We start from the raw sequence: 25,884 nt of genomic DNA on the forward strand, positions 1-25,884 counted from the left end.
GTTAAATCGTAATAATGTTCTTCTATTTCATGTATTGCATGTTCAACATTTGTATATGGTTTGAAATATATATGCTTGTGCAATACCAAATATTACATCTGGGCAGCTTGTGAAATGTGAAAACGTAGGTCACTTTTAACTTGGACTAAAATGATATAATGTCACTTCTTCATATAGATCGTCAAGGAATTCACCAGGCTGTAGTCGATGGACCTCAATTCGCTCTATGAGGGTCTGGACAGCCACCTGCAGAAATTCCTTCAGTTGTTCAGGTCAAAGCGCTTTGAGGGGATCAAAGAAATGACATCCTTAATTGGAGAGCCTCGACAAGGATGTAAGTACAGTTCTTTACTTTAAAGTACTTTGAGGCAATAGAGCTGCCTTTCCACATTCATTCATGTGTTCTCGTGTAAACTCAATGTAATTGTTATGACGGGATACAGGGGAAGGACCCAAAAGCAGGAGCCTGATGCAGTTCAATGATTTAATAAACAACATGGTGGTACAAAGGCTTAAGGGATAGTGAGGCAGGCAAGGGTCAGAGAAGGCAGGCCACACACGGAATAGGAAGGAATCTATTAAGTTAGCTGTGAGGCGGTTATATAATTCTGATAGCAACGAGCAATATTAATTTATCATGTGTTTTGGCAGGCATCGAACCAAAGGAAGAGGGCAGCAGTGTTGCAGGGCCTACCATGGTACATGAGAGAGAATCCTTCAACTATCATGAAGATGTGTGAGGTAAGCGCTGAAATGTCGTTCAAGATGATACAAAAACGAGTTCACAATTAACAGGGTTACACTAGTCGTTTCAGGAGTCGTCTGTGTATGCACATATGGCAAAGCATCTCTAAAGCACTTTCGTTGTTGTTTTTTGTTTCTTTTTGCATGAAGCCAACGGATCCTGAAGAGGATGTCATCAAGGGAATGGTGATTGGAGTCCTTTCAGTTGTTGAAGATGTGAAGGAACCTCTTCCAGCTTCCTACAACGATGTCGCCCTCGTGATCGAGGAAAGGATAGTCATACGTCACCTTGGTGATGTACCCAATGCTTTTGTGAACCTGATGGGATTGCAGTACATGCTGAACCTTGACTATCCAAAAGACTTGAAATACACCTTTGAGGTGATACAGCGCCTGTTCATGGGAATTGGGTTGGACTCGTGCACTCCCAGGGTCCACTCTCTAAAGAATATATTGCTCAGTTAGAGAGATGGCCTAGGAAGATGTCTCTGCATCCGTCCCAAAGGACGTCATTTGTCCACTGTTCTAAGAGGAAAACAAATGTATAGCCCCTCTGTGGGTCACACCAGTTTATTTTCATTTTCTATTGCTCTATTTTGAGGGAGTGTCTGAGAGACACTAGTGTGTATTTTATGTTGTCCATGAACAGAGTGGATATTTCAGTACTGTTTGAATGTTTTAATGTTCTGACTGACAGTTAAGTTTCTCAGTTTCAGGCCGTTTCTCAATGTCGAGTAAAACTGCTGCAGAGCCACTATTTCAAGAATACTACGTCACAGAGTGGCGCAGAATGCTGGGCATTTAACATGCATTTAAACAGTCCTTCGGCGCCACTCGATGACGTAGTATACTTGAAATAGTGGCTCTGCAGCAGGTTTACTCGACATTGAGAAACGGCCAGAGAGATGGCCTAAGAAGATGTCTCTGCATCTGTTCCAAAGGATGCATTTTCATTTGTTGTCATTTGTCCACTGTTCCAAGAGGAAAACAAATGTATAGCCCCTCTGTGGGTCACACCAGTTTATTTGGTTTTCATTTTCTATTGCTCTATTTTGAGGAAGTGTCAGAGAGACACTAGTGTGTATTTTATGTTGTACAGCAACAATGAACAGAGTGGATATTTCAGTACTGTTAGAATGTTTTAATGTTCTGACTGACAGTTAAGTTAAGAGAGATACCATTTTCTATGCATTTTACTGCAGCAACCCTGAACACTTACTCCTCAGAATGGACTCTGTTTAACAAGTCACTCAATTACAGTTGTATCTATGGGACAGTGTAATTTCAGTTTTTGAGCAGCCCAGAGCAAAAACAATGGTGTGTTAGAGGGTGTTTTAGGTTTGGTCTGCATGTCCCAAGGAAGGTCTTTATGATATGTTGACATCCATTGACACACTTATTTGAATTAAAAAGCAACACTAAACAGTTAATGAGTGTGTGGGTTGGAGTTCTTCAGTTATTGATATTGTAATAACAGTCCTGATTGAAATGTCTTTTCAGCTATTTTTTCATGTGTTAATATAGTTTAGACTAAGCTAGTTCTCATGTTGATGTATAGTATAACTTTGTAGCTATTAGTTTGCTTGTCCTGGTAAGTTAACTTGGTACTAGAAGTTGAACAAACACAGTTGTACATGTTGAGCCAACTTGATTAACACATTTTTAAGAACTCAATCAAATAAGTTTAACCAACATCTTCTTAAGTTATCTTAACTAATATTTTCTAGTCCAAATAACTTGATACATGAAGTTGAGTCAACAGACTACAAGTTGTATCAACTAATTTATTGAAGTGTAATAGACTTGACAATAAATGTTGAATCAACTTGACACAACTTAACTCAGTCAAAGCAACAAGATGACTTGACTTAATCAAGTTGAGTCAACAAATCATTTTTAACAGTGAGAAGCGTCACTGCATCAGAAACAATGCGCAATGTGTTTTGGAAGTAATATGGTCTGTGTTTACATTAGCAAGCATTGCTAACACTCAGAGCTAACGCTGTACTGGAGAGTGTTTGTGTAAAGAAGCAGGATATAAAAAGGAACTCACCTTGTGGTAAACCCGTGAGAGAAAAAGCATTTTGAGCTCCATACTGTTTCAGAAATAATCCTTGATGTGGTTTGGAACATAATATGGCATTTAATCACAGCAGCATTTAGCTGAGTTCTCATTCATAACACTCCGTTCGATGTCTCACTATGGGATGCGCCTCAACGCGTATGCAAACAGAAGCATCAATCTCATTACGCCAATCCTGATTGGCTGGTGATCTTGACATCTACGTCAGGGAATCCACCCACCCTTTAAGTAGCTTGCGCTACGTCGCAGCGTCATTGTTACAGCCGCTGCTACCTTGTGAGCTTAAGTCTGTTTGTGTATGTAAATGAGCTGTGCAGTTCCTCTGCTGTCATTGGCCGTCCGGACCGCTCAACATCCGCGGGGATTGGACAGACGTCGCCCAACCCCTGCTCGCTTCTGCCACGTCATCCGGGGGAGGAGTATAAAGGCTGAGCACGGACAACAGTCGGGAGGCTCTGTATTTTGTGTCAGATGCCTCAACCCTATCCTTGTGATAAGCCTTCATTCTGTGAATTCTGAGATTTAGCGTGTGTCTTTGGTATTAACTCCACTGATTAGCAGTGTCTATAGTAGGGTTCTAGGCGAGCACACTGAGTAGAAGTGTGTCGTCGGGTTCTGTGTTAGCGTAGAGATTTTGTGTGTGTGTATACTGCTTAGATCCAGGTTGATTAGCACCTGTAGACCAGCATTCCTGTGTGTTTATACTGCTTAGATCCAGGTTGATTAGCACCTGTAGACCAGCGTTCCTGTGAGTGGATATTGCGTAGAGCCAGGTGATTAGCACCTGTAGACCCGCACCAGCTGTGTGTTTCCACAGTCCCGTTTTGTTTATTGCTTGTTTCCACTTGAGTAGTGAGATTTGTTTTTCTTTCTATAGCGGGGCAACTCTCTTTTGGAGACCCTTTGTGTTGTATTATAGTGACAGATTGACCCGTGTTGTGGGGCCAATCTGTGTGACCATCATTTTGCCTAGTTTCAGTGACAATAAAACCACCGGTAACAAATATACCAAATCCAATCTGGTCGTGTCGTTTCCCGTTTGTACCCTAGCCAAGTGGGAACGTAACAGTCATTCAAACACCTCTTCTCGCTTCAGAGCACATCTCGAATATCAGTAGCCGGGCTAGCTTAACGGTCCACAGACTGAACCCAAGCTAACATTCGGTCGACGGGCGCTTGCCGGTTACTTTTTTGCTTTGCAGAAGTATTGAAAAATATGAACACACCAGTTAATATTGTAATTTGCCCTGCCGTTTTTTCTTTCGAAATAACGGTAAGGTTGTATTTTTTCTTCAAACAGTAACATACCTGTTGCTAGTTTATCAGACACCACGGCGAGCGAGGACGGACTCTTCTCTCCCTCACACTAGAGGAGACGGAGATAAGAAAGATATTAACACACCAGTTCATATTTTTTGGAGAAAAATCTACCCCGTCGTTTTTTCCTTTCGTAATAACGATAAGGTTGGATTTATTTTCTCGGTAATATACCTGTTACTAGCTTGTCCCTCCGCGCCGACACCCCGGCAAACGAGGATGGACCCTTCTCTCCCTTACACCAGAGGAGTCGGAGGCTCGGCTCTGCGGCTGCGGGTTTAAGATCTCGAGCACGGACCAGGTCTGCTCGTCCTGCCTTGGGCTGGAACACGCCCAGGAAGCTATCGATACCCCCGGTTCGTGCGGGTATTGTGCCCGCTTCACCATTAAGAGCCTCCGTCGACGGCTAGCGCGCCAAGCTAGCCTGTCGGGACAGGACCCCTTCATGTCCGTTGATTCGCCGGCCGGCAATCGGGAAAATGGTGGCAACCGCCGCGGAGATTGAGCTCCGCGCTGTGTCAGGCTGGGGCTCAACAACGGCGGTAGCCGCGGAATCGGAGCCCCGCACCGTGTCAGGCTGGGGCCCGGTGGCGGCAAGAGCCGCGAGAGCGGAGCCCCGCGCTGTGTCAAGCTGGGGCTCCCAACTGGACCTCACCGTGGTTCCACCCGCGGAGGATGTCCTACAGCTGGATTATATGGAGGAGGATGCCTCTGAGTTCCTCTTATCTGACTCGAATGAGCACGAAGATGACATCTTCGTTTCATCTGCCCAGGCTGCCAAGCCGGAGGCGATGTCCGCTCCCCCGGGCGAAAGCACACCAGCTTCGCCCTGCCTCAGTATGGACTTGCAGGCCGTGTGCCAACGCGCTTCGTCCAGGCTGGACATCCCCTGGCCTGAAGTGGCCAAGGAGACCTCCAGATCTCGCTATGAGGGGAAGAACTTGCCCCAAGCAGCGAGGATGAGGAAGCAGCTTCTCCCAGTCTTTCCAGAGATGCTGGATGAGGTGTCGGTCTCGTGGAGAGACCGCCCTTTCAGCAACAAGGCCCCAATCCAGGGTGCCTCCTCCTTGGACTGTGACGGCATGGAGAAGCTCGGCCTGCTCCGCATGCCGCTGATGGAGCCGCTGGTGGCAGCCCACCTCCAACCGCGGCTGGCTTCGGCACCAAGCAGGAACCCCACGCTACCGGCAAAGGCAGACCGCTTCCAGTCAGCAATGACCAAACGAGCCTATAAAGCCGCAGCTTTGTCCGCCAGGGCGCTCAACGTCTCCTCGCTGCTGACCGCCTACCAGGCGGAGCTCTGCGAGGACATGACGGTCAAACCTGAGCCTGCCGTGTGGGACGAAATCGCAGCGATCATGGACATTTGCCTCCGTGTGCAGCGCTGTGCAGTCCAAGCCATGGGCAAAGCACTGGGGATAATGGTGGTACAGGAGAGAGCCAGGTGGCTTACCCTGACGAACCTTCCAGACCGGGAAAAAGAGGACGTCTTGGACATGCCTATTGTTCCCGAGGGCATATTTGGCTCCGCTCTAGCTTCGATGCAGCAGTGGTGTGAATCCAAAAAGAAGGAGGATGAGGCTCTCCAGCTTTGTCTTCCCCGAAGGGTCCAGCCACCGCCTTCAACGGCCCCGCGGCAGTCCTTCGCTCAGACTGCCTCACGTCCTGCCCGTTTCAAGATCCCGAAACGGCAGAGGCCACAGCCCGCCCCGGGTCTCCAGCCCAGACACGAGGGGAGGACGGGCTGGCCAAGAAAGTCTCCGGTTCCGGCAGCAGCCACTCAGGCACAGCCGGCCCAGACTTTCAGCCATCAGACGAAGAAGAAGAAGAAGAGGGCGGCCTGACAGCCTCCTCTCCTCTCCTCGATAAAAGAGCTGGAAGTTCCCTGTTCTCCAGCTCCAGAACACGTTCCAGTGTTAGATGCTCATGTGTTTCCGGGGTGCAACCATGCCCCCATCTTCCCGCCGCCTCGAGTGATGTCAGAACGTCATCCTCAAGTTTGTGCCATGAGGGAAATGGACTTAACATCAACGACAGCAAGCCCCGCAGCTCGTTTAAGTCACACAAACACATGTCATCAATATTGTCTTTTAATAAATCATTTTCCACTGTCGTTTCCAGGCTTAAAGCCAAGGGCGCAGTCAATACAAATGAAAAAAAAGACAATAAAAACAATAAACAGTCTGACGTCTAACCCCTCTGTCAGAAGGCGGACGATGGACGGGGTTGTGAATGCATCACCGCCACGCGCATGCGCAGTGTCGACCGGGGTTGTCAACATGGGGTACCACCGTGTTCAGCCACTAGAGGGCCCCATAACACAACAAATAAAGACACAGAGGGCAGACGGCCAGGATGTGACATCTCCACTCGCTTTGAGAAGCGAAAAGTGGAGGATGCTCACATATTCTGCTTGGGTTTTCAAGACAATAACACGGAGTAACAGACTCCAATTCGCTGTCACCCCCCCTCACTTTTCGGGCATTCTGCATTCGCAAGCCCGGAAAGAGTCGGCCCATATTCTAGAGGTGGTTCTCAAATGGGGGTACGCGGACCCCTAGGGGTATGTTGCAGTACTGCAGGGGGGTATGTGAGATTTATGTTATGTTAATGAAAAAAACAACTTAAGTAATGCATTTAAACAAACTACTAACTACTTTATTCAAAGGTTTACAGTAATTCTGGATAATAAAATGGGGGAAATAAACGGGGTGCTCTCTTTTCCTCTCCCTCTCCTGACAGCCCGTCAGTCTCGTGCAGCTCGCTGAACCTGTAATAAGTGACTCGACAGTAAATAATAAATATATTTATAACTAGTTTAGCTAGTTCCAGAGTAGATAAATAAGCTAAGTGTGTTACTGTAGGTCTAACTCTTAGTGTATTTTTGGTCCGCTCACCGGTCCGTCACAGCGGCGGAGCTGTGATCATGCAGAGCTGCATGTTCTCCGTCAGCAGCAGCTGATCTGATCTCTGATCTCTCTCGCGTCCGGTTATACTTCACTCGCGTTTATGTCCAAATCTATCAGATCTAGGTAGTTCTAGTTAATCATATGACTGCCTGCTTATCAAAGGACACCTAAACAATAAGCGTTGATTGGCAACGGCGTGTGGCCGCCCGCAAAGTAGCCTATAGCGCAGCATTATGCATATGTTTATGAGGGGTCAAAATCCCATGCTCATAAAATGCTCATATATTTTTTTCCTCTTCATTCCCCACGCCCCAAAATAAATAAATATACCAATTTTAGGAAAAGTAAGGAAGTTTGAGCAGTGTGGGTTTTATATGAACAGAGTTACACATATTTCAAAACGCGAAGTGTAATAACTGCAGTTTGCCTCCCTGTCACCGAGAATGACAAAGATCCTCAGTGAAGCCCATGTTTCTCACTACATTGTAAGTACAACTTATTAAAAAGATCAGTTCAATGCAACTAATGTCGTCTTAGTGTTATTGCATGATGTTAAAATTGGTTTGCCATGAATTTAGTGATGGATTGTAATCATTTGAAATGTAGGCTTGCATTTAAGTGTTTCTCAGTTACAAGGTTGTTGTTTTAATAAATCAGACACTGATGGTGCAGGCGCTGTACTGTACCTCTTTATAGGCATTTCTTCCCTAACAAATAGTTTCTGCACTGATCAGGGGGTACTTGGCTGAATTTTCTTTTCAATGGGGGTACATTATTGAAAAAAGTTTGAGAACCACTGTTCTAGAGCAAGAGATCCTCTCGCTACTAGACAAGAAGGCTATATATAATACCCTCCGAACAGTTTCAGAGCGGCTTTTATTCCAAGTATTTCCTCGCTCCCAAACGGGGAGGGAACGGGATTCGGCCTATACTAGATTTGAGGGCTCTGAACAAATATCTCAAAAGATACAAATTCAGAATGCTCACTCACACATCTCTGTTGCGTCTCGTGCGCCAAAACGATTGGTTCACATCAGTCGACCTGAAAGACGCGTATTTCCACATCCCAGTATATTATCCACACTGGAAATATCTGAGGTTCGCCTCTCAGGGTGTTTGTTACGAGTACAGAGTACTTTCCTTCGGTCTGTCTCTCAGCCCACGAGTGTTTGTACGGTGTACGGAAGCCGCGATAGCCCCCGTTAAAACAGGGTATTCGCCTGGCAACTTATCTGGACGATTGGCTCCTTCTCGCACAGTCGGAGCAAGAGGCTATTACGCAGACGAATGTCCTCGTAAAACACCTGCTCGACCTGGGTTTCGTAATAAATACAGAAAAGAGCATGTTGTCCCCAGCCCAGACTGTCTTCCTGGGCCTACGCCTGAATTCGGTGCCCTTTACAGCCCGCCTGTCAGCAGAGAGAGTGAAAGCCTTCAGGGCTTGCCTCGCTCATTTCCAGCCACGCAAATATGTTCTCTTTAGATCACGTCTGCGGTTATGGGGCTCATGGCGTCAGCCATCCTGGTGGTACGACTGGGACGCTTACACATGAGGGAGTTTCAGCGCTGGGTAGCTGCCCTCAGATTGGACCCCGTGTGTCATGGCGCGCGGAGAGTGATGGTCACTATGAAATGCGTAATGGCACTGCGCCACTGGCTGCACCCGACTTTTCTAGTACGGGGCGTGACTATGGGTGCTGTCCTATCGCGGAAGGTGGTCATCACAGACGCATGTCTGACGGGATGGGGGGGTATATACGAAGGTCGACCTGTGAGGGGTCTCTGGAGCAGAGACCTCCAACGGTCACACATACATTATCTGGAGCTTTTAGCGGTGTTCCTCACCCTAAAACGCTTTCTGTCTTTTCTCAGAGGACATCATGTCCTCGTGAGGACAGACAATACGACCACAATATCGTATATAAACCGCCAAGGGAGTTTGCGTTCTCTCCAGTTACACATGCTGGCACGCAAACTGCTCTTATGGAGCTGCGGACGTCTCCTCTCTCTGAGAGCGACGCACGTACCAGGAGTGATGAACCTCGGGGCAGATCTGTTGTCCAGAGGTGCACCACTATATGCAGACTGGACTCTACATCCAATAATTGTGAGTCAGCTGTGGGCAGGCCCGGACTGGCCATCGGGAGGACCGGGAGGTTTCCCGATGGCCTGGCCTGAGGATTTTTTTTTTTTATGTATGTATTGTGAACGCAACGCTGCGCAAATGTGGGTCTGACTCTGCCTCACAGAGGGTAACTGGCTGTCTACATGATGTGGCCTGCCGACATGGCCACTTTCATACAGATCATACACTAAAGCCCTCGATTGGTCTCGCATTCAAGCTCGGGAGGGTGTGAATGTGTGGCGGGCGCGAGTGTGCGCGAGAGAAAGCGCGCGCACCGGTTACTTGTTTTGTTGTTGTTAGCATCTGGTGCTAGCGAGCGGCGCTAATGGATATAATGAGCTGACTGTCAACAAGGTGGAGGAGAGTCCTCTCCTGTCAGACTGAGAGACTGATAACTACAGCTCAGGTGAGGTAAAGGACTCTGAGTGTTTAGATAGTTAACTTAGTCTGAGTTATCTCAGTGGGTCTCAAACGGTTTGGTCACCATTTATGTAAACACATATTTCCATTTGAAGGGGGAGTGATTAGTAAAATATGCATGAATAATAATTTAAAAAAATTAACTAGGTGAAAAAAGGCAAGATAAACTTTAAAAACTTGTTGAGAGCTAAAACTAGTCTTTGCTGCTGCCTCAAAGAGGAGCAGGGGGAGAGGGGGAGAGGGGGGGAGACAGGTGAGGCTGGTTCAGGAGCACAGACACACTCACAACTATAAATGAACCAAAAACAAATAAATAAACAAGTTTCAGTGTTTTTTCATATTGGATATGGTATGTTATTGGTTATGGCCATGTTCTTATGATTTTATGATTATTTAAATGTATACTGTTCTGTTTCATATGGGTGTAGTCAGGCGCTGGTGTAGTCTCTTTATTTCCCCCTCAAAGTGCACCAGATTGATGCATTTAAGTCCAACATTTAAAAAAAAAATGCCCCCGGACCCCCCTAGAGGAATTGAGGTCCACCTCCACTTAAAATATGTTCACATGGAGGTTCCTAAATAGATTTGCAAAATGTTTTTAAATAGTAACCCATGTCCATATGTTTATTCTGGGGTAGTAGATTTAAAGTTTAGGGCTATCACTATGGGCAGCAAGGCTGTAAATATTGACAAATAAATCCAGGAAAATGGCACAAAAGAAAACTGGTAGTGGCCTGGCTGGGTGTATAATTCCCGGCCTGACTTATTGTCCCAGTCCGGCCCTGGCTGTGGGTGCGTTACGGCCGGGCCGCGGTGGATCTGTTCGCATCAAAAGAAAACGCTCAATGTCAGCTGTTCTTTTCAATGCGCGATTTAAACGCACCGTTAGGCTGGACGCGCTCACGCACGTTTGGCCTCCGGTCCTTCTGTACGCGTTCCCACCCCTGGCTTTGATACCCCCAACTCTGGCCAGAGTGAGAGAACAACGCCACACACTGATCCTAATAGCTCCACACTGGCCTGCAATGTACTGGCTGGCGGAGATATGTCAGCTGCTGTGCGGGCAGCCGTGGCAGCTTCCGCTACACAGGGACATACTGTCTCAGGCGGGGACGACGATTTTTCACCCACACCCAGAGCGCTTGACACTATAGGCCTGGCCCGTGAGTGGTATAACCTGAATACAGTGGGACTCCCTCAGAAGGTGATAAACACTATACGGAGTGCAAAAGCTTCCTCCACCAGGTCCCTCTATGACTGTAAGTGGAGGGTGTCCTTCAAAAAGGACACATCTCTTTTCAATGTCCTGTCGGGGTGATTCTATCATTTCTACAGGACCTGATTGATAAACACAGAGCTTTCTCTACGATCAAAGTGTACCTGGCTGCTATTGCTGCATGCCAAGTGGGCTTTGAGGGAAAGACGGCTAGCCAACATCCCTTGGTCTGCCGTTTTATGAAAGGGGCTCGCACATGTACCCCCATTGACATTGAGGCATTTCCTCCGCCACTGTGTTCCTCTGAGGAACAGCGGCCGAATTTGCTGTGCCCAGTCCGTGCTTTACGCACCTATATGGACAGGTCAAAAGAGTTTCGATGCAATGACCAACTCTTTGTATCCTGGGCTAACCCTCATAAGGGCAAGCCCGTTACCAGGCAACGGCTCTCCCACTGGATTGTGGAAGCGATTGCTCTGGCTTATACGAGTCAGGGTTTGCAGGCACCAACGGGCCTGCGTGCTCATTCTACTTGTGGACTGGCTACATCCTGGGCTTTGTTCAAGGGTGTTTCCATCCAAGACATTTGTGCAGCAGCGAGCTGGTCCTCACCGCTCACTTTTGTCCACTTTTACAGGCTAGATGTCTCTGCTCCAAGTATGGCCCGTGCAGTGCTGGGCCCCGTGTTGAGACAGGGTTCTACCTGTTAAGTTCTGGTTGTTTTGGTGATTTTCGAGATAAGTATGTCTAGCAATACGGGAGTTTCAATATCCCATAGTGAGACATCGAACGGAGTGTTATGAATGAGAACTATAGGTTACTTACGTAACCCTAGTTCTCAGAGTAACATGAAGTGAGATGTCTCACCAGACGGCCCTTCTTGCTAAGGCGAAGCAAGAAGAGGTGCTTATTTTGAATGACGCTGCGATGTAGCGCAAGCTACTTAAAGGGTGGGTGGATTCCCTGACGTAGACGTCAAGATCACCAGCCAATCAAGATTGGCGTAATGAGATTGATGCTTCTGTTTGCATACGCGTTGAGGCGCATCCCATAGTGAGACATCTCACTTCATGTTACTCTGAGAACTGGGGTTACGTAAGTAACCTATAGTTTCTGCCATAGAGTAGACACTCTTCTCTTTGCATAGTTCACTGCTTGCCTGCACTCCAAAGGGGCGTGGCTAGCAGCAGCTCCAAAGGGGCGTGGCCAGCAGCAGCTCGGGTTACATTTGAAGCTAGGACCCAGAATCAGCACTAGTAACAGGGCTGAAATAGAATGAATATATTGTTCAAATATGGCATTATCTCTCTCTCTCTCTCTCTCTCTCTGAAGAAAAGTGTCCTGGTGAGAATCAAGCTCAGGCCCGGTTTGATAAGATGAGTCAGTGAGAGCTTGTATCACTCCTCCTGGGGAGATTTTAAAAGAGATGGCACCGGGCTGCTACCCTCTCGCTGACCACAAAGACTGCAAGCACAGCAAACTAGATCCTCCCACCCCAAAGCTCATACAAGGTACCTTACAGCTTGATACATCCAATACTTTTCTCAGGCCGTGTAATGCATGGCTCCTCATGCCTGGTTGGTCAAATGTTAGTATGTGGCAGTTTTAGAGCCTTGTTTTTATTTTCTTAAAATGATTAAACCAAATCAAACCTCCATATCATTGCCTGTGGCCGTATGAAATTAACTTTGCAGAAACTTTTGTTAACATTTGTTATTACATTTTTGACTGACAGTGCATTTTCTATCGCCATCATTTTGCATTGTAATCTCTCTGTATACCTCTTACTTATTTATATGTTTGTTGATACGGTCTACGTTTAGGAGGACGAGCATTATAAACCAGGTGAAAATTGGTCTGATAGCATTTGACATCGGGTGTTGCTTTGCTAGCATTAAGTAGAGCCTGAAGCTTATGAACCGTGTTTCATGTTCAAACATTTTCTTCCATTTTCATCATGCTTTCTTCATCACTATCCAAGTGTGATCTAACCAGAGATCGAGTACTCCAGTCCTGGACTCGGACTCGAGTGTCGATTATTGGGACTCGCGACTCGACTTGGACTCGCGCACTGATTGACACGGACTCGACTCGGACTCATGAATTCTCGCGCACGATGACTCTGACTCGGGAATTTTTAGCCCACAATGACTCTGGCCGTTTCTCAATGTTGAGTAAACCTGCTGCAGAGCCACTATTTCAAGTATACTACGTCATCGAGTGGCGCCGAATGCTGGGCATTTAACATCTATTTAAACAGTCCTTCGGCGCCACTCGATGACGTGGTATACTTGAAATAGTGGCTCTGCAGCAGGTTTTCTCAACATTGAGAAACGGCCTCTTACTCGTTAATTTTTCACCCACGATGACTCGGACTCGACTTGTACATTGACGCTCCGACTTGGACTCGAGCAAGTTTTGTCTCGAGTCAGCTGCACTCTGTCCTGGCGTGTGCACCTAGGCAAGTTCACGTACTGGGCCCCGCTATTCCAGTCTAGAGATGTCCTGAGACACACCCCGCATCCTGTTGCTGTATGCTTTCACATATGCTGCTTCCACATTAGAAAAGAGCAGCGCAAAATTCTCGTTATGTGGAAAAAAGATTGAAGAGAAGGCTCCATACATTACTCTAAGGATCGAGTTCAGACATATAGGCTGTCTTGAACACTATCATCAGAGTAACGGCCCGTCCACACAGCAGCTTTTGGCGATTTGTCCACCGCTTCCAGCGCGTCTCCGCCCATTGACTTTGAATGGGGATGACGTCACTTTCCCTCGCTTGTCGCCGAATTGCATTGTGGGGGGGCGAGGTGAAGATTTCCAGGATTTCCAGGATGTTCAGGATTTCAAAGTTGAACAATGTTCAACTTTTGAGGCTGAGCTGGAAGCGACAGCCAATCAGATCCGTTTATGCAAATCTGACAGTTCAAGTGCTAGCCAATCAAACCGCGTGCAAGCTGGGAGAACGAGACCCGCAGTTCATTTCTATATTCCACAAAAATGGAGGAGAACTTAGTTATTGCGGTAGCAAATCACCCGGTTCTTTATGACCAGTCCCTATTTACTTAACGGGATACAAACCGGAGGAACCAGGCATGGGGGGAGGTGGCAGAGGCAGTGGGTGAAACTGGTAGGTTTTCGCTTGTTTGGGGATTTTATATCCAGTTTACTTCGTTGCTAGTTTACTTCGTTGCTAGCAAGCATAGACAGTATCATTAGCCAGCATGGAATGTAGCATAAAATAGCACCATAAACATTAATCTCATAAATGTTCAAAATGTTAAAAAAATAAATGTTCATCATAGCCCTTCCTATTTGACAATAGTGTAGAAGAACCGGGTTTTTTTGCTTTGTATGTCGGGGGCGGGATATTCATGTGATATTCATGTGATTGGTTGTTGGTCGCGAAATCCCCAAGCTGTCAGACACGCCCAGCTCCAGGATTTTCAAGATTTGGTCAAAGCTGCTGTCTGGACACACCGTAACGGCCCGTCCACACAGCAGCTTTTGGCGATTTGTCCACCTCTTCCAGCGCGTCTCCACCCATTGACTTTGAATGGGGATGACGTCACTTTCCCTCGCTTGTCGCCGAACTGCATTGTGGGGGGGCGAGGCGAAGATTTCCAGGATTTCCAGGATGTTCAGGATTCCAAAGTTGAACAATGTTCAACTTTTGAGGCTGAGCTGGAAGCGACAGCCAATCAGATCCGTTTATGCAAATCTGACAGTAGAAGCTCTAGCCAATCAAACCGCGTGTAAGCAGGGAGAGCCAGACCGCAGTACATTTCCTCATATTCCAAACGAGAAATTACGGTAGCAAATCACCCGGTTCTTTACGACCAGAACTATTTACCGGGATACAAACCGGAGGAACCAGGCATGGAGGGAGGTGCCAGAGACAGTGGGTGAAACTGGTAGGTTTTCGCCTGTTTGGGGAGTTTATATATATATATATATTGCTCGCATAAAATCCCCGTTTTTTTTTGCTTTGTATGTCGGGGGCGGGAGATTCATGTGATTGGTTGTTGGTCGTGTTGCTCGCAAAAAATCCCCAAGCTGTCAGACACGCCCAGCTCCAAGATTTTCAAGATTTGTTCAAAGCTGCTGTAATGTGATCAAATCAATAAATAAAGATTCAGCCGATAACACGAAATCACATGGCTACTTAACATGCAGAATATGTCATTTGGCATGCTAAGTAGCCATGTGCTTTCTGGGGCTTAATCTTTATTGATATCATTTAAACATTCACTATAATAATTGCTCTTTTGAGAAATCGAATGTACAAATTAATCTGTCGATTGAATGTTTCTCATAACTCTGTCATTATGCTGCTGTCAAATCCGTGTTTCAGTGCTGTACGATACCAGTCACCTCTGTGGAAACATTGGTATAACTGCCTTTTTTAATTTATATTTGAGTGTTGTATGTTTTTTGTAATAATGGACCAAGAGTCTCTTTAAATAAAAGATGATGATGATGATGATGTAGCGTCCCCGTCTGAATGATGGTCAGACTCTTTAACTGATGGTATCTGTTTATTACACACCCTTGCTTTTATACAATCATTACCACCAACGTAAGAACGTATGCCCTTATCAGCCAGTGCAAAAAACCGAATGCAACTATTTGGTATATGTTAATTTATTCGTCATCTATCGTCATTATACATGTGTGTTTACCTATGGTGTTTACACTGCTCCGTTGTCCATTGACTTCCGGTAATAGTTCCTTCAAAAAGAAGAGTCATGATCTTATCACTATCAAAATAAAAGTGCAAAACGAAAACTTTACCATAAGAAAATATTGGCATACAAATATAATCACTTCTCTAAAAGGTAACTCATTTTAAATATAGTTAGACATATTAAAGGTCATTTACAATAATACAAAAATAAATAATAATAATAATAATAATATTAAAATTATTAATACGTTTTACATTTGTATAGCACCTTTTATACAAGAATTGTAGCCAAACTCGCTTCACAGCAGTTCAATAGACAAATTAGTATAAAATGACAGGATAAAAGCAATGTAGAGGAGCAGCTACATTTCAATATATCCACTAAGATTAATACATGAAGACTTGTGACTCGGACTTGACTTGGACTCTTCTTGGGTGACTGGGACTTGGTCTCGGACTCAAACACAGGTAATGATGACTCGGACTCGACTCGGACACTCCTTGGGTGACTCGGACTTGGACTCAGACTCGAACACAGGCAGTGTTGGGTGTAACGCGTTACAAAAGTAACGGAGTTACAGTAATATATTACTTTTTGCTGTAACGAAGTAATGTAACGCATTACTAAGGAAATGTGGGTAATATATTACCCGTTACAATGCTCAGTAATGCAGTTACAACACATTTTAACCCGAAATGAAATGGTGTTTTGTTTTTTAAGAATGTACTAACATAGCGAGACATTCCGACACCAGACCAATTGTGCGGATAGAGTAGTAAACCTGGTGTTTACCCTTCAGGCTTCGCGTAAGGATCTTCGGGGCAGTTGAAAGTTATGCAACCTCTATTCAAAAAAGAGAACGGAGCGAAACATACAAACAACAAATTGTGTCAGGTGCGCGTGACCTGCTCCGCTGCGCGTGCAACATTTCCAAAGTGCTTCCACAGCAGTGACACACATCTGATCTGTGGATAATCATTTATACGAAAATGGTTAAAGCAACCATCACTAAACGCCAGCAACACTGCATCTACTGCAGACAGTAGCAACAGGTCAGATGGGGTCATGGGTGTAAGGGAAACTTCTGTGTAGCTATGCATGGGAGTCACCGACTCAGGAAGGAGACAAGGTAGAGCAGGAGCTTTGATGTCAAAACACTGATGATTTATTGGAGTTTCGGCCGGAGCATTCACATCACAAATCACAGCAGTCCCGGTGAGACTGCACGGGTGGGTTGCCACGTCAATTCTAAAGAACTGCTGCATAACAAGATAAAATCATAACACCTCTATCAGCTGACGTCAACAGGCAGGAACATAGAATCATAACACCTCTATCAGCTGACGTCAACAGGCAGGAACATAGAATCATAACACCTCTATCAGCTGACGCCAACAGGCAGGAACAGGGAGACAGAACACTGAGAGCACAGCAGCCAAGGTTACGAGGTGCGTGTGCTCAGTCAGGACAGTTTGAACTGATAAACTGGGTCAAAGTTATGGGCCTTGGAAAATATTTCCACAACAATGGGGACATCACGTTACCCTCCGTTGTGGACACTAGCTTACTCCCGCCTCGCCGCTCTCGCCCCCGGAGCAGCAGTCTTCGTCATCCGAAACTACGCCGCCCCTCTGCGGCCCGCAGGTGCCAGGATACCACGGCAAAACAGAGCCTGCCCAGGTATATCTAAATAAGTACCCGCCTGTACAGTGGGATTAGGCGGTCATTTCGTGGTATAAAAATAGACAATGGCTAGAATATTCATGTGAAAATAGTGCCACATCCATGCCTGTAGAAATGTTGGGTCAAAAATAATGCATACAAAAGCACTGATGCCTTCACCACGAATGGCTACAAAAATATCTCATATCCCAAGCTTATCAACAAGCTAATGTTGCAGCTGAAATGTTCTCCAGGTCACAAAGTCAACCTCACATGATGAATGATGTGATACCAGTTTTCAAGCACAGTATATTCTCTTCCCAGAGTATATGATGGGACCAAGCCAAGGTGATGTTTAGTACATGGTTTTAATAATACTTTTGCTTTTCAATGTTTGCCATTTCAAACCATGAGCATGGTTCAAATAATATTTGCCTTGATTTACAATATCTTCTCATTTGTTTTATCAGTAGCCTACAGTTTTGAAGCTTTTGTGTTTTTCTTTGCCATAGTCCACTTTGAACTATATGAAATATTTCAGGATTGCACTTTTAACACACTTTAAATGTTCTCACTTGCTTGGTTTCAAAACATAACAAATGCCACAATCTGTTCATTGGGGACCATCAATGCTATTTTTCATTGCTGTTGCCGGCCACTATTGCTCATGTAAACCTACTACTGCTGCACCCCCTGTAATCTCAGATGCACCCCAAGTCATTTTGTTCTGGAACCGGGCCTGTACATGGCCATACTAAACAAAAATACAGAGCCCATTCCGTGTCCTGTTATTGTTTACTTCCTCTCTGCCTTCTTCTGGTGATTTATCTGACGTCCAGCGCTCCGTCTTTTAACCTCTTTTCCTTTCTCTTTCTTGATCCTCCTTAGCAACCTTCATTATAGTCCTTGACAGTGGTCTGTACTGCTGTATTAACAACGTGTCACATGTTAAGAATTTACAATCAGAATTGAGTATTCAACTAAGCCGTGTAATACAAGTTGTTAGTAGCCTTAAGGGCCTACACAGTTGTTATGCTATACCACATTGCCCTTCACTGGATGTATAATGAGCTGCACTAAACTACATTTTAGAATTTAAAATACCTAGCCATTCTTTTGCGGTTATTTTTGTGAAAGTAACTAAAAAGTAACTAAAAAGTAGTATAACTCATTACATTTCAGAGACAGTAATATTGTAATGTAACTTATTACTTTCAAAAGACAGTAATAAGTCATATGTAATAAATTACATTTTGGAAGTAACTTAACCAACACTGAACACAGGTAATGATGACTCGGACTCGACTCGGACACTTCTTGGGTGACTTGGACTCGGACTCGAATCCGACTCTCCCTAGGTGACTCAGACTTGGACTCGAAAAGTGGGGACTCGAGAGTGACTTGGACTCGTGAGTTGGTGACTTGACTACAACACTGGATCTGACTTAATTCCAATTAATGCCTTTTTCTCACTTTCCATTTTCCATTTTCCATTTTCTCACTTTCCAAGTTATGACTCATTGATCCTATTAAGGGTTAGAGCCTCATCTGACCTGCTGTGTCTTTGTACTTCCTGCCAGTTATTCAATCTCCAATGGATCTTCACTTCATTACCTTTCAGTCTATATACTTAACCTTTCTTGCCTACACATTTTCTTCAAGAAGTGTTATACAAAAGAAAGTAATTGTTTCCATTTATATTTTATATTCTCTTTTTAATTTAAAAAAACGTTTACTGTTGCATTTACTATGAATCTTTCTGGTTTATTTGTTAATATCCTGGCTCACAGACATGTTTAACACCAGATTTCTCAGACCCTGTGTAGACTCTGGTAATTTCTTAAAGAATTCAAGCTTGTAGCTGTCATGAAGTCAATTCATCTGAATAATAAAAATATTGTAGCGACCCTGTATAGGATGCTGAGGGTGTCACTCAGGCATCCCCCGTCTCTCTGCCAATCATAGAGCTGCACGGTGATGCTGGTTGAGGTGCGGGCCTGTGGTTGGGGGAGCAGACGGGGGAGGGCGGGAAGTTGTGACGTAGACACTGTTATATATATGGGTATGTGTGGGAGTTAGAGTTAGTGTGAGGTTGAACCCACAAGCTGCACATGAACCTGTGATCATCTGTGAATAAGAAGAGTTATTAAAGCCTAATAACTGGAAGCCTGTTTCCGACTCCCTTTGTGATCGTTACAATATGTTTGGAAAATTGACGTGGCTATGGCATGACAAGGGTTTTCCCTTTTCTTTAACCAAATGCAGAGAGAGGGGCACCATTGCAGCTCTGACACTGAATGTATGGCAGGTACAGTATGTTATAAAGATGGATGGAAATCTGAAGTGTATATTAAAGAGCCTGTGACACGAGTTTCCCCCATCATCCAAACCCATCAATTTGAGTAAATATTGTCCCCTGAAAATCGTTACTGAACTGATTTTGGATATTTGTACTTTGATAACCATTAATCTGCCCTTCAATGTTGACCATATTCTGGATCTTCTCGGGGATTCTTCAAGTCCCGCCAAATTATGTGTGACGTCATTGCGGGCACAGCGCTCCAGCTGCACCGTTCAGGATTCCAGCATCTGCATGTAAACACACGATGGTGCACACAGCAGCAAGCTCAGACAGCGATGACAGTTTAATTTTGAACGTGTCTGAGAGCTCATATGAGGCTGAAGGATCGGTTTATGTTGTATCTGTTAGAAGTTTAGGAATTAGGTGCGTCAATATGGGCGATAATACGGTCATGTAGCCAGTGGTGGACTGGGACTAAAAATCAGCCCGGGACTCTCTACCGGCCCACTACGGTACCGCTAGTAAATTGTCAACGGGGGGAGTGGGGGATGTGCTAGTGACTTATCCGACCGGCCCACTTCGGTACCGGTCCATCGGGTTTCGTCCCGATGGCCAGTCCGCCACTGCACCCAGCCCAGCCCACGTAAACTGTCAACGGGGGAGCCTCGCTGGGCGAAACGGTGGACCTAGTGTCCCGATCGGAGTGGGAATAATAATAATAATAATCCGTGCATTTTATCCATTAATTTCCCCAACATTGTGGTAAAAAAAACACACGTTTAATCCATGTCGGTGTACTACAACTACAAAAAGCATCGGTTTGTTTTCTCATCAGGAAATGTAGACCGGCTCAAACAAACGATTTTTAAATCATCATCCTCACGATCATTTAATGTATCATATGTTTGCCGAATTGACATGAAAGCACTAATAAATGTAGTTTCATCCACTTGAGTTTACAACTACAAAAATAATCGATTTGTTTTTATATCACATCCTACGGGAGGAAATTCAGTAGCTCTCACTACCGATTTTTAATCCTAATTTAATCATCATCTTCACCACGATCATTTATGTTTATGTTCGCCGAATTGACATGAAAGCACTGACAAATATGAATATACTGTAGTCAACTTCATTACAACGTTATTAACGTGCCTAAACTCAGTAATTCACCATTTCTACTCATGACAACACACTTTGTCCGTGTTTAGCTCTCTCGCCGCACAGTGAAGCGTTCCCGCATTGACGTCACTTCCGGCTTCCCCCAAAACGTCAAAATGAGTCGAGGGAATTTCCCCGCGATGTTCGAAATGATTGATATTTATCGGAACGGTATCGCACCTTCTTTTTTAAACTGACGGTTCGAGATGACTAGTAGCCCAATATTTCATTGCACAACAGTTGGGAGGCTGTCACAGGCTCTTTAAGGCTTAATTTGGATCTTAAAGCACATTAATAATTGAATTCCCCTGTAATTTCCTTGGTATAGCTGATGAATGATGGTTAGCCAAATGGATGTAACGTGGCCGGAGACAAGGGGTGAAGGGAGAAAATGTAGAAATTATAGATTTTTATCAGACCATTAGACTAGGAGAGGAAGAGTTGAAGAAAAGAAAATGAAGAATAACAGTTTTTCACAAGTGGAAAGATGTGAGTTTTGTTGGAGTTTTGAGGTTTTTACAACCCCACTCGGCTCCGCGTGTCGTTTTGACGAGTCCTGCTTAAAATCATAACAGGAAGGAAATCAGACAGAGAACACCCAGATACCAGTTTAAACAATCTGTTTTAATTATCAAAGGTAATAATGCAATGCACTATAATACATTACAACACCATATAATACAATATACTAAAATCATATTGTAATGTTTTAAGAAGTAGCCGGCCACTTCTGCCCTGGTTCGCGTGCTGCGGAGATCCTTCCGGTCCTGACAGCATGTGAAGAGAGGCCGAACTCAGGAATCGACAGAATATATACCAGAAGACAGAAGGAAGGGGTGAGGTCAGCTGGTCATCTTTTCAGGTCCTCTCATTGGCAGACGCAAAATATGCTTTGTCACAGTGACCCAGCGCTGGCCAGCAGAAAACCAAACAGGCCCATTTTACAACAAAACACATCTTATCACCCAAGTCATGTGTTTCTTTATGAAAGCCATACTTGTTAGGAATAAAACAGTCATTATCCCATGACATCCTCAGAACTAGCCTAACTGTCTTCATACCCCCCCCCCAATCATCTCTGAACTTTTATTCACCCGAAGTAAGCTCACCCTTAGTCTACAAGGACCATTGTCTCTCTTAACTGTGTGACTAAATTCTCAAGGCCTGCAGGATGCGCATAATTAACTTAGAACGAATTTAGCCACTATATCTAATGGTTAACCAAGAAAAACACTCAAAAGGGTAATCTTTTCACTCAAAACAGAACTCACAAGTAATTCTGCATTTTACCCCTCAAAAATAGCCTAAAGCACCCTTTTGATGAAAAGGGTAAAAGTGAGAGAAAAAGACTATTGCGCTAATCTACTTTAAAGAAAAAGGGAACATTGTTTCAGGAATCTATAAAAAACCTCTCTATATTTAAGAGGAAAAATGTATTTTGTTCCTTCAACTATTAATACACAGGAATGTATATACCCACACATATATTTAGGGATAACATGATGCAATACACCTCTTATATATTGGTGAGATTAAAATGAATATACCAAAAATATGCTGCATCACATCTTCCGCATAATACTCTTCATAAACTTCCGCAATTCCCCCTTTTGCACTCTTTTAAAAGAGTGCAATTTACACAAGGCACTTGAAACATATACCCACTGTCATTCTTTTCTACTGTGTCCGTCCCCCAAACATTGTATAAATCCATCCGAAGCTGGTATTTAGAGTACTTGAAACCTTCATGGAGACAGAACACCACTTTCCATGGCAGTGAAGGAACCATGAGGGGGCAGCTGGGTGCTAGTGCAGTCTCCTTGTGTGGTGAATCATCAGCCCCCCCCCCCTCAGAGGAATACGCCAACAAGGGGCAGCTGATAGGGAGGGGGAGATGCGGCTAGCCCTTCACGGGTGGAACTGATCAGAGAAGTAGACTCCTCTGCTGCCTCGACAAGTCCCCTGTGCCGTCCTGGCTTGCCGTGTCTTTGTCCCCCCGATCCGCTGACAGCAGTTTCTGGGCTGCCTGCTAGAGAGATGTCTTCCTCCTCCTCCTCCTCCGGCCCGCTGATGGCGGCTTCCGGGTCGATGCTGGAGAGATGTCTTCCCGATTCTCCTTCTCCGGCCCGCTGATGATGCCTCCCGGGTCGACTGCCTTGACGAGGGCCAGGTCTGTCCTGATGTCATCTAGGGTCCTCGCAGGTGTTTTCCCGACCGCACACTGGCTCCAGTGGTACCAGTTGTCCCCCTTTCCTTCTAGGCGGACGGCATGGGATGTCCTCTGGGTCACTCGGTCGGGGCCGGAGAGCCTGGGGTTGAGCCACTTTGTCCTGATGACTTTCAGCCAGACGAACACCGCTGTGTCGGCCTCGTGCTTCTCGGGTCCCCCTTTTGGCGCCAGCAACCTGTGTGGAGAAATCTGATACAACTCCCTCAAGCCTACGCTCAGCTGTTTTGACCCACTTGGAGCCTGTTGGTGGGGTGTCTTGAAACAACAGCCGTCTGTGAACCGGTTTTCTAAATTAATTGTAGACCTCCTATCTGCCAGTACAGCTTCAGAATCTTAGTACTTGGATTGTGCCAACTAAATAAGAACCCCAACATCTTTAGGTAAACTAAATAACATATTTCAATAGCTCTGAATTTCTGACAAGCATCTGTGTTTATTTTTAAATGAAATCCTTGAGATCCCATTTAAAATCCAAATATAATATGAACTGCTAATGTTTCTGGTAAAGAAACACACTAATGTTATGGATTCAAAAACAACCAAAATCATGATACTAACAAAGTGAATGATTTCCTGGTGATACTGCTTTTACCTGTCAGTGCTTAGATATTATCACGCTGAAAAAATGAATACAGAATTCCAACAAACTGTCATCAAATGTCTTATAAATTTAGATGAAATGTATATCCTCATAATGACCTAAACAATAAAGTCTATGGCTTTTACTTCTTCACCAGGCTAGTTACATGATGTTGTCTAAATTAAATTATGTCTCATTACATTACTATGTTTTAGTTTTAACTGTAATATGTTCTTTCTACATTTCAAACCTCAGTTACTTTTATACCTGTTGAAACATTACTCACAGGTCAACTTCTTCAGTATTCCATTCTGGAATTACATCTCTCACAGTAGCCCCTTGGCCACTGATTCTGCATCTGTGTTACCTGTTATAACTCAATCAATATTAGAAACATGTCAACATTCATCAAACAGTATCTTATCCCCAGATATGGAGCAGGTCAATTCTAAAACCGTCAATCAATGGTCAGATTGAACAATCGAGTTGGGGCACTCCCCCTTTTTACACATGACTCATGTGTAACCAAAATCCTGTATGGGAAGAAAACCTTCAGGTAATAATGGATTATAAGAAAATATCAAACATTTTTTCCCAAATGTACATCCATCATTTCCACAGTAAACACTTCAGTGAAATTAAGTGTTTCTCTCCATCCTTCAGTCCTAAAAGAAACAGAATCTTCATGTTTTAGTTTGAGTTCCACATTCTGCAAACTGCCACCTCCTGTGGGACTGCACAAGTGCGGTTTTCCAATTCTGTGGAATGTTATTGAGGCCCAGAAAAATGTGTTAGTCCAAAAACATGCTTGATTAGTCATTGTTTTAAATCATGCAGTTGCACTGATCACATGCAGACATACACTCACCTTCACACTCACACTGTCAGGTTGTAAAGTCAAGTTTGGTCAGGTTCACCCCAGAGTCAGTCATTCACAGTGCCTTGTCAAGTTACACTGTCGGTCAGGGTCAAAGGTCAGTTGGTCTCAGTCTTTTTTGGCCATGTATCGTGCTCTGCAGAGACTTTGACATTTCAGCATAGGCCGGTATCCTTTGTCTACACAAATATGTATATATGGAGCGCCATCATTTATTAATTCACAATTACAACTATAATGTTCAAGATATCTCTAACTTTTCATTGAGACAGCTGCTTCCCACATTCCCCGAAAAGTGTTTAGCCAAAAAATGTCACTTCCTTATTGTACTACTACTGCAGTTTATCAACACCTAATCCATATTAAAATGTCTAATAGATATATTTCAGAAACTTGTGCATATAATTATTATCTTGAGTCAAACCATTACTAGGATCTGTAAAGCTCTGCTATGTATTTCATAACTCATATTCATTTATCTTCAAATCTGGTCCACTTAAAAACAATGTTAACCTCTTTAACAGTGCGTGGAACCTTGGGTGTCCGAATATGTAACAATCACTCCTTCCTTTATCAAGGATTCTAAAAACAGAAGTCATTTCATCAATGGTTTGTAGCTAAATTTAGGAATTATCACTTATGGTAGGTATGTTTTTACTCTTTAACATCTCTAAATGTCAGTTAATTACTAACTAAATTAATGTCCATTAGGAGGTGGTGACGCTAGTCTTCCAAACTCATAATCTGGTGCCGTGCGCTTCCTGTGAAGCTGCATAAGATTTTAAAAAACCACTGCAGGGTGGGTCGAGTGACCCCTCCTCCCTATTAGTCGTCAATAATAGGCACCATTACAATGGGTGATTGAAGGCCTCACATTATGTCCAATTACAGCATCAGTCTTCTTTACTCTAAAATTACTTTTTAAATAGGAATATTTAGAAATGGAACAAATATTCAATCTTCAGAAAAGTTCTTAACCAATGTCTATCTAGTGAATAGCCAACATATTTGAAAATGTCAGATGTATAAAAATAAGCCTAAATACTCCCTTACCATCAAAGTCCAAATCTAGACATAAGGTGAACAGTTTTGGTAATGGACAATTTAACCTAAAAACAAAACAAAATTGGACTTGTGTCCTTGTTATTTGTTCTTCAAAATACATTAGCAAATACCTTGTGAAGTATTTGCAACATAACTAACCCTCTCTAGGATATAAAATCCATTCATCTTTTTAATCATAGTTAGTTTATATGTCAAGATTATTAGGTGTGACCTAATAATCAGATGTGTTGTTTGCCAAACAAGGATATTAAACTTTAATCTTTTCAGCATTCCAGACCATCGTTTAAACAATCAGCCTCCCTTCTCAAACACTAAACCTATTGTTGTACACCACCCTCTGGAAAACTCTTGCACAGTTATGCTGTAAAATCATCGCATAATTTCTTCAGAGTCTGAACGATCTGAGACAAGCCCGGTCATAATGTGAACAGTCAGTGATGCGTTGTCTTCTGCAGCTGTAGTGAATTGGATCAATGAAACTCTTGTTTGGCACTGGGATGTC

At 44.2% G+C, this 25,884-nt stretch overlaps 1 pseudogene; it reads left to right on the forward strand.

The window, feature by feature from the left end:
* The first annotated feature begins 207 nt into the window (after positions 1–207).
* Positions 208–10,779, forward strand: LOC117547926 (annotated as a pseudogene).
* Positions 10,780–25,884: the final 15,105 nt, after the last annotated feature.

Source organism: Gymnodraco acuticeps, unplaced genomic scaffold, assembly GCF_902827175.1.
Source record: "Gymnodraco acuticeps unplaced genomic scaffold, fGymAcu1.1, whole genome shotgun sequence".
Taxonomy (NCBI): domain Eukaryota; kingdom Metazoa; phylum Chordata; class Actinopteri; order Perciformes; family Bathydraconidae; genus Gymnodraco; species Gymnodraco acuticeps.